Raw genomic sequence first — 12,725 nt, forward strand, 5'->3', positions numbered from 1 at the left:
ATCCACTGCAAATGTTAACAAACTTAAAAAGGCCAAAGGATCCAAGCAAGTCTGGGTCCTTAAAACTAATCATTAGTGGTCTTTGTGATTGCAGGGCAACAGGAAGAACATCCTAGTTCTGGACAATGGATGTTCAGGACATATGACTGGAAATAAAGCCCTGCTATCAGAGTCTGTGGAGAAAGCTGGCCCAGGTGTTTCTTATAGAGATGGAAACATTGGAAAAACTCTGGGATATGGCAATATCAATCTTGGGAATGTCATCATTGAAAAAGTAGCTCTGGTCTCAGACTTAAACACAATCTGCTGAGTGTGAGTCAAATCTGTGACAGAGGTTATCATGTGGATTTCTTTGAAGAACACTGTGAAGTTGTAAGCAAATCTACAGGATAAGTTGTTCTGAAAGGATACATGCATGGTAACATTTATGAAGCCAAGCTTTCAACAAGTACTGATGGTTCTGCAATCTGTCTCTTGAGCAGAACATCAATTGAAGAAAGCTGGGATTGGTACAAGAAACTTTCTCATTTAAATTTTAACAATATAAATGAACTAGTCAAGAAAGATCTTGTGAGAGGACTGCCAAAATCAGTATTTGCTCCTGATGGCCTTTGTGATTCATGTCAAAAGGAAAAACAAAGAAAATCTTCATTCAAGAGCAAGACTGAATCATCAATTCTTTAGCCTTATCACCTACTACATGTTAATCTATTTGGTCTAGTTAATGTCATGTCTATAACAAAGAAGAAATATGCTATGGTCATAGTGGATGAGTTCACCAGATACACATGGGTGTATTTCTTGCATACAAATAGTGAAACTGCATCTATCTTGACTGATCATGTCAAGCAACTGGATAAATTGGTCAAAGATTATGTGAAGATCATAAGGAGTGATAATGGCACTGAGTTCAAGAATTTGATTATGGAAGAGTTCTGCAAAGACCATGGAATAAAGTAGGAATTTTCTGCTCCTGGAACTCCACAGCAAAATGGAGTTGTTGAAAGAAAGAATAGAACTCTTATTGAAGTTGCACAAACTATGCTTGATGAAGCAAAGTTGCCAACCTACTTTTGGGTTGAAGCTGTGCAGACTGCTTGTTTTACTCAGAATGCAACACTCATTAACAAGCATGGAAAAACACCATATGAGATGGTGAAGAAAAAGAACCCAAATCTGAAGTATTTTCATGTATTTGGATGCAAGTGTTTTTTTCTTAAGACTCATCCCGAACAGCTATCCAAATCTGATCTAAAAGCTGATGAAGGAATCTTTGTTAGATATCCACTTTCTACAAAAGCCTTCAGAGTCTAAAATTTAAGAACAAGGGTTGTCATGGAATCTATCAATGTCTCTTTTGATGATAAGAAGATTACTGGACTTGAAGATTTCAATGAACATGATCAGCTGAGATTGGAAAATGAAGTTTTAAATTTTGATTCTGTAAATCCTGATACTGCAAACTCTGATGGATTAAACTCTGATGTTATTGAAATTGTGGTGACTACGCCTAAGGAAAATGCACCTTTGCAGGGGGCATACTGAAGATCCAACCACATCTCAAAAAGCATCAGAACCTACAATAGGCTCTTCAAGTTCTGATGGGCCAAGTTCTGATAATTCTGGAAACTCATGTTCTGATATTTCTGGAAACTCAAATAATGAGGGATCCAACTCAGAGAGCATAAGTTTAGAGGAAGCATCAGAAAATGTTGATGGAGATAGCATGGATCATGGGGGAGCATCCAGTTCTAGAGAAAACCTTTCATCTGCAAGAAAGTGGACTAAAGCACATACACCTGACTTAATTATTGGAAATCCTGATGCAGGTGTCAGAACTAGAACAGCTACATCAAATGAATGTCTTTATCATTCTTTTCTTTCACAGACTGAACCAAAGAAAGTGGAAGAAGCTCTTCAAGATGCTGATTGGGTGCAAGCAACGCAAGAAGAGTTAAATGAATTTGAAAGAAATAAAGTCTGGACCCTAGTGCCAAGACCAAGGAATAGATCAGTTGTTGGTACAAAATGGGTATTCAGAAACAAAACTAACAATGACGGCATAATTACAAGGAACAAAGCAAGGCTGGTTGCAAAAGGACACTCTCAACAGGAGGGAATTGATTATGATGAAACATTTGCACCAGTTGCTACATAAGGATATTTTTGGCTTATGCTGCTCACAAGAAGTTTAAAGTCTTTCAAATGGATGTGAAAAGTGCTTTTCTTAATGGGGAATTGGGAGAAGAAGTATATGTTAAACAACCTCCAAGCTTTGTAGATCCCAAATTTCTAAATCATGTCTACAGGCTTGATAAAGCACTTTATGGCCTTAAGCAAGCTCCAAGAGCATGATATGAGACTTTAGCTCAGTTTCTTCTGGAAAGTGAATTTCACAGAGGAAATATTGACAAAACATTGTTCTACCTCAACCATGGAAAGGACTTACTTTTGGTGCAAATATATGTTGATGATATCATTTTTGGTTCTACAAATGACAGACTGATAAGTGGCATTTTATACCACTTAGAACGTCTTAAAATGGCTTAAATTGGTGTCTTGAAATCAAGTATTTTGTGTATTTGATGCGTTTTTCTAGTGTTTATGCATTTCAGGGTATTAGTTGCATTTCGGGGGAGTAATCGTCAAGAATAAGCCTTGGCATGTGTTCATCATTGAGAGAGGGAAGAAATGGGCAGATTACGGCGAAGGAACGGAGCAAACTCAGAAATTTTCCAGAAGGGTCCTGAGCGCCCGCTCAACAATGCTAGATTATTGTTATGATTTGATTGTTTTCGAGGTCAATCTATTTATTATGCTTAGAATTCGATAATAGGCTCTTAGTGATAAAGGCATGAAAAAAAAAATTGGAGTAAAAAATGGAATTTGTTGCTAGTTGTGGCTAGGCGTTAAATTGCTAGTAGCCGGCTCGCATGTTGTGCGAGTAGTCTAGGGTTGAGCAAGATGGAGCGAAACGCACTTGCTCAGAAAAGTTATAAAAAAAAAATTAATTTTGTGGTGTTTATGCATAATTGATTAAGAGTGGGCTCTTTGGTATTCGAGTTATTAAGTTCTTAGGGGACTTCGTGCCTAGTGACCTAAGGCTTTTAGAGTCTGGGATCCGCTAACCTAACGCTCGTTACATGGATACCATTGTATAAGTCTTTTGTGGACCTCACTCATTGCACGGTCAAATAAGCATTTGTGTTGTGAATAAAAAGCATGATTCCGTAATAAGCTCCAGAATTCTTGTAGTGTTGTATATCACTTTGTGCCTAGAATTTTTATTCTTTGTATAATCATGTGATTGCCTTGAAGATAGTCGAGTCATAATAATTGATCTAGTTCCGAAGCATATCTGTTAAGCATTTGCACACACCACGTTTCTGGCTGTATGTCCGTTTGCATGAGTTTATTGATCTTTAGTGTCTAACTACATTTGTTGAGATGTTACAATTTGGTTGGTTTATTCGTAGTAAGGGGGATCGCTGCATTTTCATATAGATTGCATTCATGCATGTTTTTATTTGTTTTTGAGTCTGTGACGCTTGAGGACAAGCATCGATTTCAGTTTGGGGGTATGATAAGTGGCATTTTAAACCACTTAGAACGTCTTAAAATGGCTTAATTGGTGTCTTGAAATCAAGTATTTTGTGTATTTGATGTATTTTTCTAGTGTTTATGCATTTCAGGGTATTAGTTGCATTTCAGGGGAGTAATCGTCAAGAATAAGCCTTGGCATGTGTTCATCATTGAGAGAGGGAAGAAATGGGCAGATTACGGCGAAGGAACGGAGCAAACTCAGAAATTTTCCAGAAGGGTCCTGAGCGCCCGCTCAACAATGCTAGATTGTTGTTATGATTTGATTTTTTTTGAGGTCAATCTATTTATTATGCTTAGAATTCGATAATAGGCTCTTAGTGATAAAGGCATGAAAAAGAAAAAAATTGGAGTAAAAAATGGAATTTGTTGCTAGTTGTGGCTAGGCGTCAAATGGCTAGTAGCCGGCTCGCATGTTGTGCGAGTAGTCTAGGATTGAGCAAGATGGAGCAAAACGCACTTGCTCAGAAAAGTTATAAAAAAAAATAATTAATTTTGTGGTGTTTATGCATAATTGATTAAGAGTGGGCTCTTTGGTATTCGAGTTATTAAGTTCTTAGGGGACTTTGTGCCTAGTGACCTAAGGCTTTTAGAGTCTGGGATCCGCTAACCTAACGCTCGTTACATTGATACCATTGTATAAGTCTTTTGTGGACCTCACTCATTGCACGGTCAAATAAGCATTTGTGTTGTGAATAAAAAGCATGATTCCGTAATAAGCTCTAGAATTCTTGTAGTGTTGTATATCACTTTGTGCCTAGGATTTTTATTCTTTGTATAATCATGTGATTGCCTTGAGGATAGTCGAGTCATAATAATTGGTCTAGTTCCAAAGCATATCTGTTAAGTATTTGCACACACCACGTTTCTGGCTGTATGTCCGTTTGCATGAGTTTATTGATCTTTAGTGTCTAACTGCATTTGTTGAGATGTTGCAATTTGGTTGGTTTATTCGTAGTAAGGGGGATCGCTGCATTTTCATATAAATTGCATTCATGCATGTTTTTATTTGTTTTTGAGTCTGTGATGCTTAAGGACAAACATCGATTTAAGTTTGGGGGTGTGATAAGTGGCATTTTAAACCACTTAGAACGTCTTAAAATGGCTTAAATTGGTGTCTTAAAATCAAGTATTTTGTGTATTTGATGCTTTTTTCTAGTGTTTATGCATTTCAGGGTATTAGTTGCATTTCAGGGGAGTAATCGTCAAGAATAAGCCTTGGCATGTGTTCATCATTGAGAGAGGGAAGAAATGGGCAGATTACGGCGAAAGAACGGAGCAAACTCAGAAATTTTCCAGAAGGGTCCTAAGCGCCCGCTCAGCAATGCTAGATTGTTGTTATGATTTGATTGTTTTCGAGGTCAATCTATTTATTATGCTTAGAATTCGATAATAGGCTCTTAGTGATAAAGGCATGAAAAAGAAAAAAATTGGAGTAAAAAATGGAATTTGTTGCTAGTTGTGGCTAGGCGTCAAATGGCTAGTAGCCGGCTCGCATGTTGTGCGAGTAGTCTAGGGTTGAGAAAGATGGAGCGAAACGCACTTGCTCAGAAAAGTTATAAAAAAAAATTAATTTTGAGGTGTTTATGCATAATTGATTAAGAGTGGGCTCTTTGGTATTCGAGTTATTAAGTTCTTAGGGGACTTTGTGCCTAGTGACCTAAGGCTTTTAGAGTCTGGGATCCGCTAACCTAACGCTCGTTACATGGATACCATTGTATAAGTCTTTTGTGGACCTCACTCATTGCACGGTCAAATAAGCATTTGTGTTGTGAATAAAAAACATGATTCCGTAATAAGCTCCAGAATTCTTGTAGTGTTGTATATCACTTTGTGCCTAGAATTTTTGTTCTTTGTATAATCAGGTGATTGCCTTGAGGATAGTCGAGTCATAATAATTGGTCTAGTTCCGAAGCATATCTGTTAAGCATTTGCACACACCACGTTTCTGGCTGTATGTCCGTTTGCATGAGTTTATTGATCTTTAGTGTCTAACTGCATTTGTTGAGATGTTGCAATTTGGTTGGTTTATTCGTAGTAAGGGGGATCGCTGCATTTTCATATAGATTGCATTCATGCATGTTTTTATTTGTTTTTGAGTCTGTGACGCTTGAGGACAAGCATCGATTTAAGTTTGGGGGTGTGATAAGTGGCATTTTATACCACTTAGAACATCTTAAAATGGCTTAAATTGGTGTCTTGAAATCAAGTATTTTGTGTATTTGATGTGTTTTTCTAGTGTTTATGCATTTCAGGGTATTAGTTGCATTTCAGGGGAGTAATCGTCAAGAATAAGCCTTGGCATGTGTTCATCATTGAGAGAGGGAAGAAATGGGCAGATTACGGCGAAGGAACGGAGCAAACTCAGAAATTTTGCAGAAGGGTCCTGAACGCCCGCTCAACAATGCTTAGCGGCCGCGCAGAAAGCTGAGCGCCCGCTCAGCTATGCTGAGCGGCCGCGCAGGGTCGGGGAAAAAAATAATTTATTTTAGGACTTCTATTTCTGTTTGGCTTCCACTTCTATGTAATCTGAGTTTTATGGGACTATTATATAAGTAGATTTGGAGACGTTTTCAAGGAGAGGATCGTGGTATTACGCAAAGAGCGAAGGAGATAAGAAAGAAGACCGTTTAGTGCACAGCAACGAAGAGGAAGCATATTTTCTTGTGATTCTTGTTTCGTTGTAACGTTGGATGCTAGTTTTCTTACCTTGAACCTATTTACTCTTGTGACGTACTCTGATTTAATATAATTAGTTTAGTTATATTTTCTTGTGTTTGTTTATCATGATTTCATTTAAACCCATGATGACGATAAGTGCTATTATGGGCTAATCGTGATCATGGGGTTGCAACAGATTTATTATGGAATTCTTTAGTTAATTGTTTAATACTTTAGTGTGTGATGATTGTATGATATCTAGTTTTGGTTGTGCGTATTCGTCTTATGTGCGTCGCGAACATATAAGATAGGGTGTTAATCTCTTGTGAAGTGACGGTGGATCTTGAGATTTAGAACTTGCCATGCTAGCATAGGTTCATGTACGTTGTGCATGATTAGTGGGTAACTCTAACAGTTTTAGTTGCCCTATGTAATCAAAAGGAATAACTTGTGCTTAAATCGTTGTGTTGTCAATTTCTGTAGACATATAGCAACTCAACATAATTGATGACTATTCAACTTCTATCTTGATTGTGGATGTTGGTAGAATGGTATTAGTACAATGAAAGTTGGATTTTATCAGTTTTGTGTTATTCGATTAATATCATCACTGTCACACGCTAAAGGTAATAACAATGACTATTGAAGGAAGTAGTAATGAAGTTGTGATCTCATGAGTGTTTTATTATTGATAATTTGAAGTGTTAATTAAGTGATTAATTAAGTAGTTAATTGTAGTTAATATTTAGTCAACAATTTTAAGTGTTAGTGTCTTAACATTGAGAAGTAATCATACATTGGTGAGTGAGTTTAATTAGACAATAAATTAGTCTGAGTCTCTGTGGGAATGAACTAGAAAGTATTCTATATTACTTGCGAACGCGTATACTTGCGTGAATATTAGCGTGTGTTTTCGCTCTAACAAGTTTTTGGCGCCGCTGCCGGGGACTCGGCGTATTTGTTTAGTTTATGTACTTACCATCATTGGTCATTAGGACTCAGTGATTAGGACGTAGTAGTTACTTATTGTTTCCGGTTGTGTTTCAGGTACTTTAGCAAGCGTTTATGCAAAATCGTTCTCGTACTTGCAAGAGGACTTTAGATACAGCTGAGGAGACAGACGAAGTTCTTGATATTCCGGAGAAGTTAGATTTTGAAGATTCGGATTCAGGAACTGAGCGGAAAGAACCAGTAAACATGGGTGATCGTATTGTTCAAGCTGATCCAGCTCTTATGGATTTTTCTCGGCCAAAAATTGATGACATTCAGTCAAGCATTCTTCATCCGGCTATTCAAGCTAACACCTTTGAAATCAAGCCGGGCACTATTCAGATGGTGCAGAATTCTATTTCTTTTGGAGGAGCGGCGACTGAAGACCCCAACATGCACATAAGGAATTTTGTCGAGATCTGCAGCACTTTTAAGTATAATGGCGTGACTGATGAGGCTATCAAGTTGAGGCTTTTCCCATTCTCACTGAGGGACAAGGCTAAAGACTGGTTACATTCTGAACCAGCTGGGTCCATCACTACGTGGCAAGATCTTGCACAAAAGTTTCTGGTGAAGTTTTATCCGATGGCAAAGACTGCTGCTATGAGGAGTGCTCTTACTCAGTTTGCACAGCAACCTACAGAATCTATTTGCGAGGCTTGAGAACGCTACAAGGAAATGTTGAGAAAATGTCCACATCATGGAATGCCTGATTGGATGGTGATCACTGGTTTCTATAATGGTTTGGGGGCCCAATCTCGGCCCATGCTCGATGCAGCAGCTGGAGGCGTCTTATGGGCTAAAAGCTATACTGAGGCGTATAATCTTATAGAGACTATGGCTGCAAATGTGCATCAAAACCCAATTCAGAGGATGATGTCAGGTAAGGTAGCAGGTATTCTGGAAGTTGATGCAGCCACCGCTATTGCAGCCCAGCTTCAAGCGCTATCAATGAAGGTTGATTCTCTGGCTACATATGGAGTTAATCAAATAGCTACGGTTTGTGAACTTTGTGCAGATTCTCATGCTACGGATCAGTGTTCTCTTGTCAACGAATCTGTTCAGTATGTGAATAATTATCAGTGATAACAGCAGCCTGTGCCAGCGGCCTATCATCCTAATAACAGAAATCATCCAAATTTCAGCTGGGGGAATAATCAGAATGCTATTCAGCCACCATATTAGCAAGGAGTGAGTAAACAGTTTAACCCACCTGGATTCCAGCAACCACAACAGTATGCTACAAGGCAATCATACCCTCAACAGGAAAGTACAGCTGCACCTACTAGTGCTGATTTTGAGGAACTTAAGCTGTTATGCAAGAGTCAGGCGGTTTCTATCAAGACCTTGGAAAATCAAATCGGTCAATTAGCCAATGCAGTGCTCAATCGTCAACCTGGCACTCTTCCCAGTGACACGGAAGTACCAGGCAGGAAGGAAGCTAAAGAGCAAGTCAAGGCTATTACCTTAAGGTCTGGAAAAGTTGCTGATGCTGAAAAGGCAAAAGAAGGAGAAGCTGAAATTAGAGATGAAGAAGCTAAGCAAAAGGAGAAAGCGGCGGAACCAAGGAAGACTACTGTTGAACACACTCTGCCCGAGGCTAATACAGGGGAGAAGCAGCTCTATCCTCCACCACCTTTTCCTAAGAGATTGCAACAACAAAAGCTGGATAGATAGTTCGGTAAGTTTCTGGAGGTGTTCAAGAAACTTCACATCAATATACCTTTCGCTGAGTCTCTGGAGCAAATGCCTAGTTATGCGAAGTTTATGAAGAGTATTCTTTCAAGGAAGGTGAAACTGGATGACCTTGAGACCGTTGCTCTCACGGAAGAATGCAGCGCTGTTCTGCAGCAAAAGTTACCACCAAAACTGAAAGATCCAGGTAGCTTCACCATTCCTTGCACCATTGGAAATTTGACTTTTGACAAGTGCCTTTGTGATTTGGGAGCAAGCATTAATCTGATGCCGTTATCGATCTTTAAAAAGTTGGATCTGCCTGATCCAAAACCCACATACATGTCTCTATAGTTAGCTGATCGTTCCATTACTTACCCAAGGGGCATAGTGGAGGATGTGCTCGTCAAGTTGGATAAGCTCTTCTTTCCTGCAGATTTTGTTATTCTGGATTTTAAGGAAGATAAGAAGATTCCCATAATCTTGGGAAGACCTTTCTTGGCTACTGGCCGTACCTTGATAGATGTACAAAAAGGTGAACTTACTATGCAGGTACAAGATCAGGATGTGACCTTCAACGTATTCAAGGCAATGAAATTCCCTACAGAAGATGAGGAGTGCTTTAAAGTGGATGTGATTGATTCTGCGGTTACTTCGGAACTCGATCGCATGCTAATGTCTGATGCATTGGAAAAGGCCTTAGTGGGGGATTTTGACAGCGATGATGAAGATGGCAACGAGCAATTACAATATCTGAACGCTTCTCCCTGGAAGCGAAAGCTGGACATGCCGTTTGAATCTCTTGGTACTTCTGACCTCAAGAATACTGAAGGAAAGCTCAAACCATCAATAGAGGAAGCACCTGCCTTGGAGCTCAAGCCATTACCTGAACACTTGAGGTATGCTTTTTTAGGCGATGCATCTACTTTACCTGTTATTATTTCATCAGACCTTTCAGGTAGTGAGGAAGACAAGCTCTTAAGGATTTTGAGAGAATTCAAATCGGCTATTGGATGGACCATAGCAGACATCAAGGGGATAAGTCCTTCATATTATATGCATAAAATTCTGCTTGAGGAAGGAAGTAAGCCGACTGTGGAACAACAGCGAAGACTGAATCCTATCATGAAGGAGGTGGTGAAAAAAGAAATTCTGAAATGGCTGGATGCAGGCATCATTTATCCTATTTCTGACAGCTCGTGGGTAAGCCCTGTACAATGTGTACCTAAGAAAGGAGGTATCACTGTGGTAGCAAATGAAAAGAATGAGCTCATCCCCACTCGAACAGTTACAGGATGGAGAGTATGCATGGATTATAGAAAATTGAACAAAGCCACAAGGAAGGATCACTTCCCTCTTCCATTTATTGATCAGATGCTTGACAGGTTGGCAGTCATGAGTATTTTTGTCTTCTGGATGGTTATTCAGGGTATAATCAGATTTGTATTGCACCAGAGGATCAGGAAAAGACTACCTTCACTTGTCCATTTGGCACGTTTGCTTTTCGCAGAGTTTCGTTTGGGTTATGTGGCGCCCCGGCCACTTTTCAGAGATGTATGATGGCTATATTCTCTGACATGATTGGAAATAATGTCGAAGTGTTCATGGACAACTTCTCCATCTTTGGACATTCATATGATGAATGTTTGAATAATCTGTGCACCGTACTCAAAAGGTGCGTGGAAACTAATTTGGTGCTCAATTGGGAGAAATGTCATTTTATGGTGCGTAAAGGCATTATTCTTGGGCATAAGGTCTCTAACAAGGGTCTGGAGGTGGACAAGGCCAAAGTGGGAGTCATTGAAAATCTTCCACCACCTAATTCTGTGAAAGGAATCCGTAGTTTTCTTGGTCATGTGGGTTTTTATCGGCAATTCATCAAGGACTTTTCAAAGATATCTAAGCCGTTGTGCAATTTTCTTGAGAAAGATGTGCCTTTCAAATTTGATGAGGAATGTTTGGCAGCATTCAAGACTCTCAAGAAGAGTTTGATCACTGCACCAGTTATTACAACACCAGATTGGAAAGAACCATTTGAGATGATGTGTGATGCGAGTGATTATGCGGTAGGTGCAGTTCTGGGACAGCGCAAGAAAAATCTCTTCCATGTGATCTACTATGCGAGTAAGACTTTAAATGGGGCCCAAATGAACTACACCACTACTGAGAAGGAGCTATTGGCTATAGTCTTTGGTTTCGAGAAATTTCGATCTTATCTACTTGGTACAAAAGTAACAGTATTCACTGATCATGCGGCTATTCGCTATCTGGTTTCCAAGAAGGATTCGAAGCCGAGACTTATTCGTTGGGTGCTTTTACTTCAGGAATTTGAGTTAGAGATCAAGGATAGAAAAGGTACTGAGAATCAAGTAGCTGACCATATCTCTAGGTTGGAGAATCCCGATTCTACTTCACAAGATAGGACACTAATCAATGAATCTTTTCCGGATGAGCAGTTGTTTGCAGTTCAGGAGGAAGAACCATGGTTTGCAGATATTGTAAACTATCTCGTCAGCAATGTAATGCCTCCTAATTTGACCTCCGCTCAAAAGAAGAAGTTTCTGCATGAGGTGAAGTGGTATATGTGGGATGAAGCATATTTGTTTAGGCAGGGAGCCGACCAGATCATCAGGAGATGTATCCCGTTCTGTGAGACGGAGGGGATATTACGAGACTGCCACTCCACGGTTTATGGTGGACACTATGGTGGTGAGAAGACGGCAGCTCGTATTCTGCAAGCAGGTTTTTTTTGGCCCACTTTGTTCAAGGATGCTCATTAGTTTGTTTTAAGGTGTGATCGTTGCCAAAGAGTGGGAAATTTGACAAGAAAGGATGAGATGCCATTAAATGTGATGCTTGAAGTCGAGGTCTTTGATGTTTGGGGAATCGATTTCATGGGGCTTTTTATCTCGTCTTGCAATAATCAGTACATCTTGCTGGCAGTCGATTATGTCTCAAAATGGGTAGAAGTTAAAGCTTTACCGACAAATGATGCAAAGGCAGTGCTAAATTTTCTTCATAAGCAATTTTTCACAAGGTTTGGAACACCTCGGGTAATCATAAGTGATGAAGGGTCGCATTTCTGCAACCGTAAGTTCACTTCCATGATGCAGCGTTATAATGTGAATCATCAAGTGGCTACTGCCTATCATCCGCAAACAAATGGTCAAGCGGAAGTGTCTAACAGAGAGATAAAGTGTATTCTAGAGAAGGTTGTTTGTCCGTCAAGGAAGGATTGGTCTTTAAAGCTCGATGAAGCTGTTTGGGCTTACAGAACAGCATACAAAACTCCACTTGGCATGTCCCCGTTTCAGTTGGTGTACGGTAAGGAATTTCATCTACCTGCGGAGCTTGAGCATAAGGCCTACTGGGCATTGAAAAAGTTAAACCTGGATTTAGATGCAGCTGGTAAGAAAAGAATGCTTCAGCTTAATGAACTTAATGAATTTCGACTTCAAGCATACGAGAATAACAAAATGTATAAGGAAAAGGTGAAGAGGTGGCACGATAGGAAGCTACATCCTAAGTTATTTGTGCCGGGGCAACAAGTTCTCTTATTCAACTCTCGGCTCCGACTTTTTCCTGGGAAGTTGAAATCGAGGTGGTCCCAACCTTTTATTGTCAAAACTGTGTTTCCACATGGAGCGGTGGAAATTTTTGAGAATGATCCGGACCAAGCATTCAAGGTTAACGGTCAGCGTTTGAAGCACTACTATGGGGACATGGCAAACCGAGAAGTGGCTAGCGCCATTTTGTTGACTACTTGAGAAGGGTACGCAACGTCAAGCTAATGACGAAAA

General features: G+C 39.6%; 1 non-coding gene across 1 annotated transcript; it reads right to left on the reverse strand.

The window, feature by feature from the left end:
• Positions 1 to 7,851: 7,851 nt before the first annotated feature.
• On the reverse strand, positions 7,852 to 7,958 carry LOC141669792 (small nucleolar RNA R71). The gene has a single exon (XR_012554051.1). It is a non-coding gene; the product is annotated as a small nucleolar RNA R71 (small nucleolar RNA).
• Positions 7,959 to 12,725: the final 4,767 nt, after the last annotated feature.

Source organism: Apium graveolens, chromosome 6 (assembly GCF_009905375.1).
Source record: "Apium graveolens cultivar Ventura chromosome 6, ASM990537v1, whole genome shotgun sequence".
Classification (NCBI taxonomy): Eukaryota; Viridiplantae; Streptophyta; class Magnoliopsida; order Apiales; family Apiaceae; genus Apium; species Apium graveolens.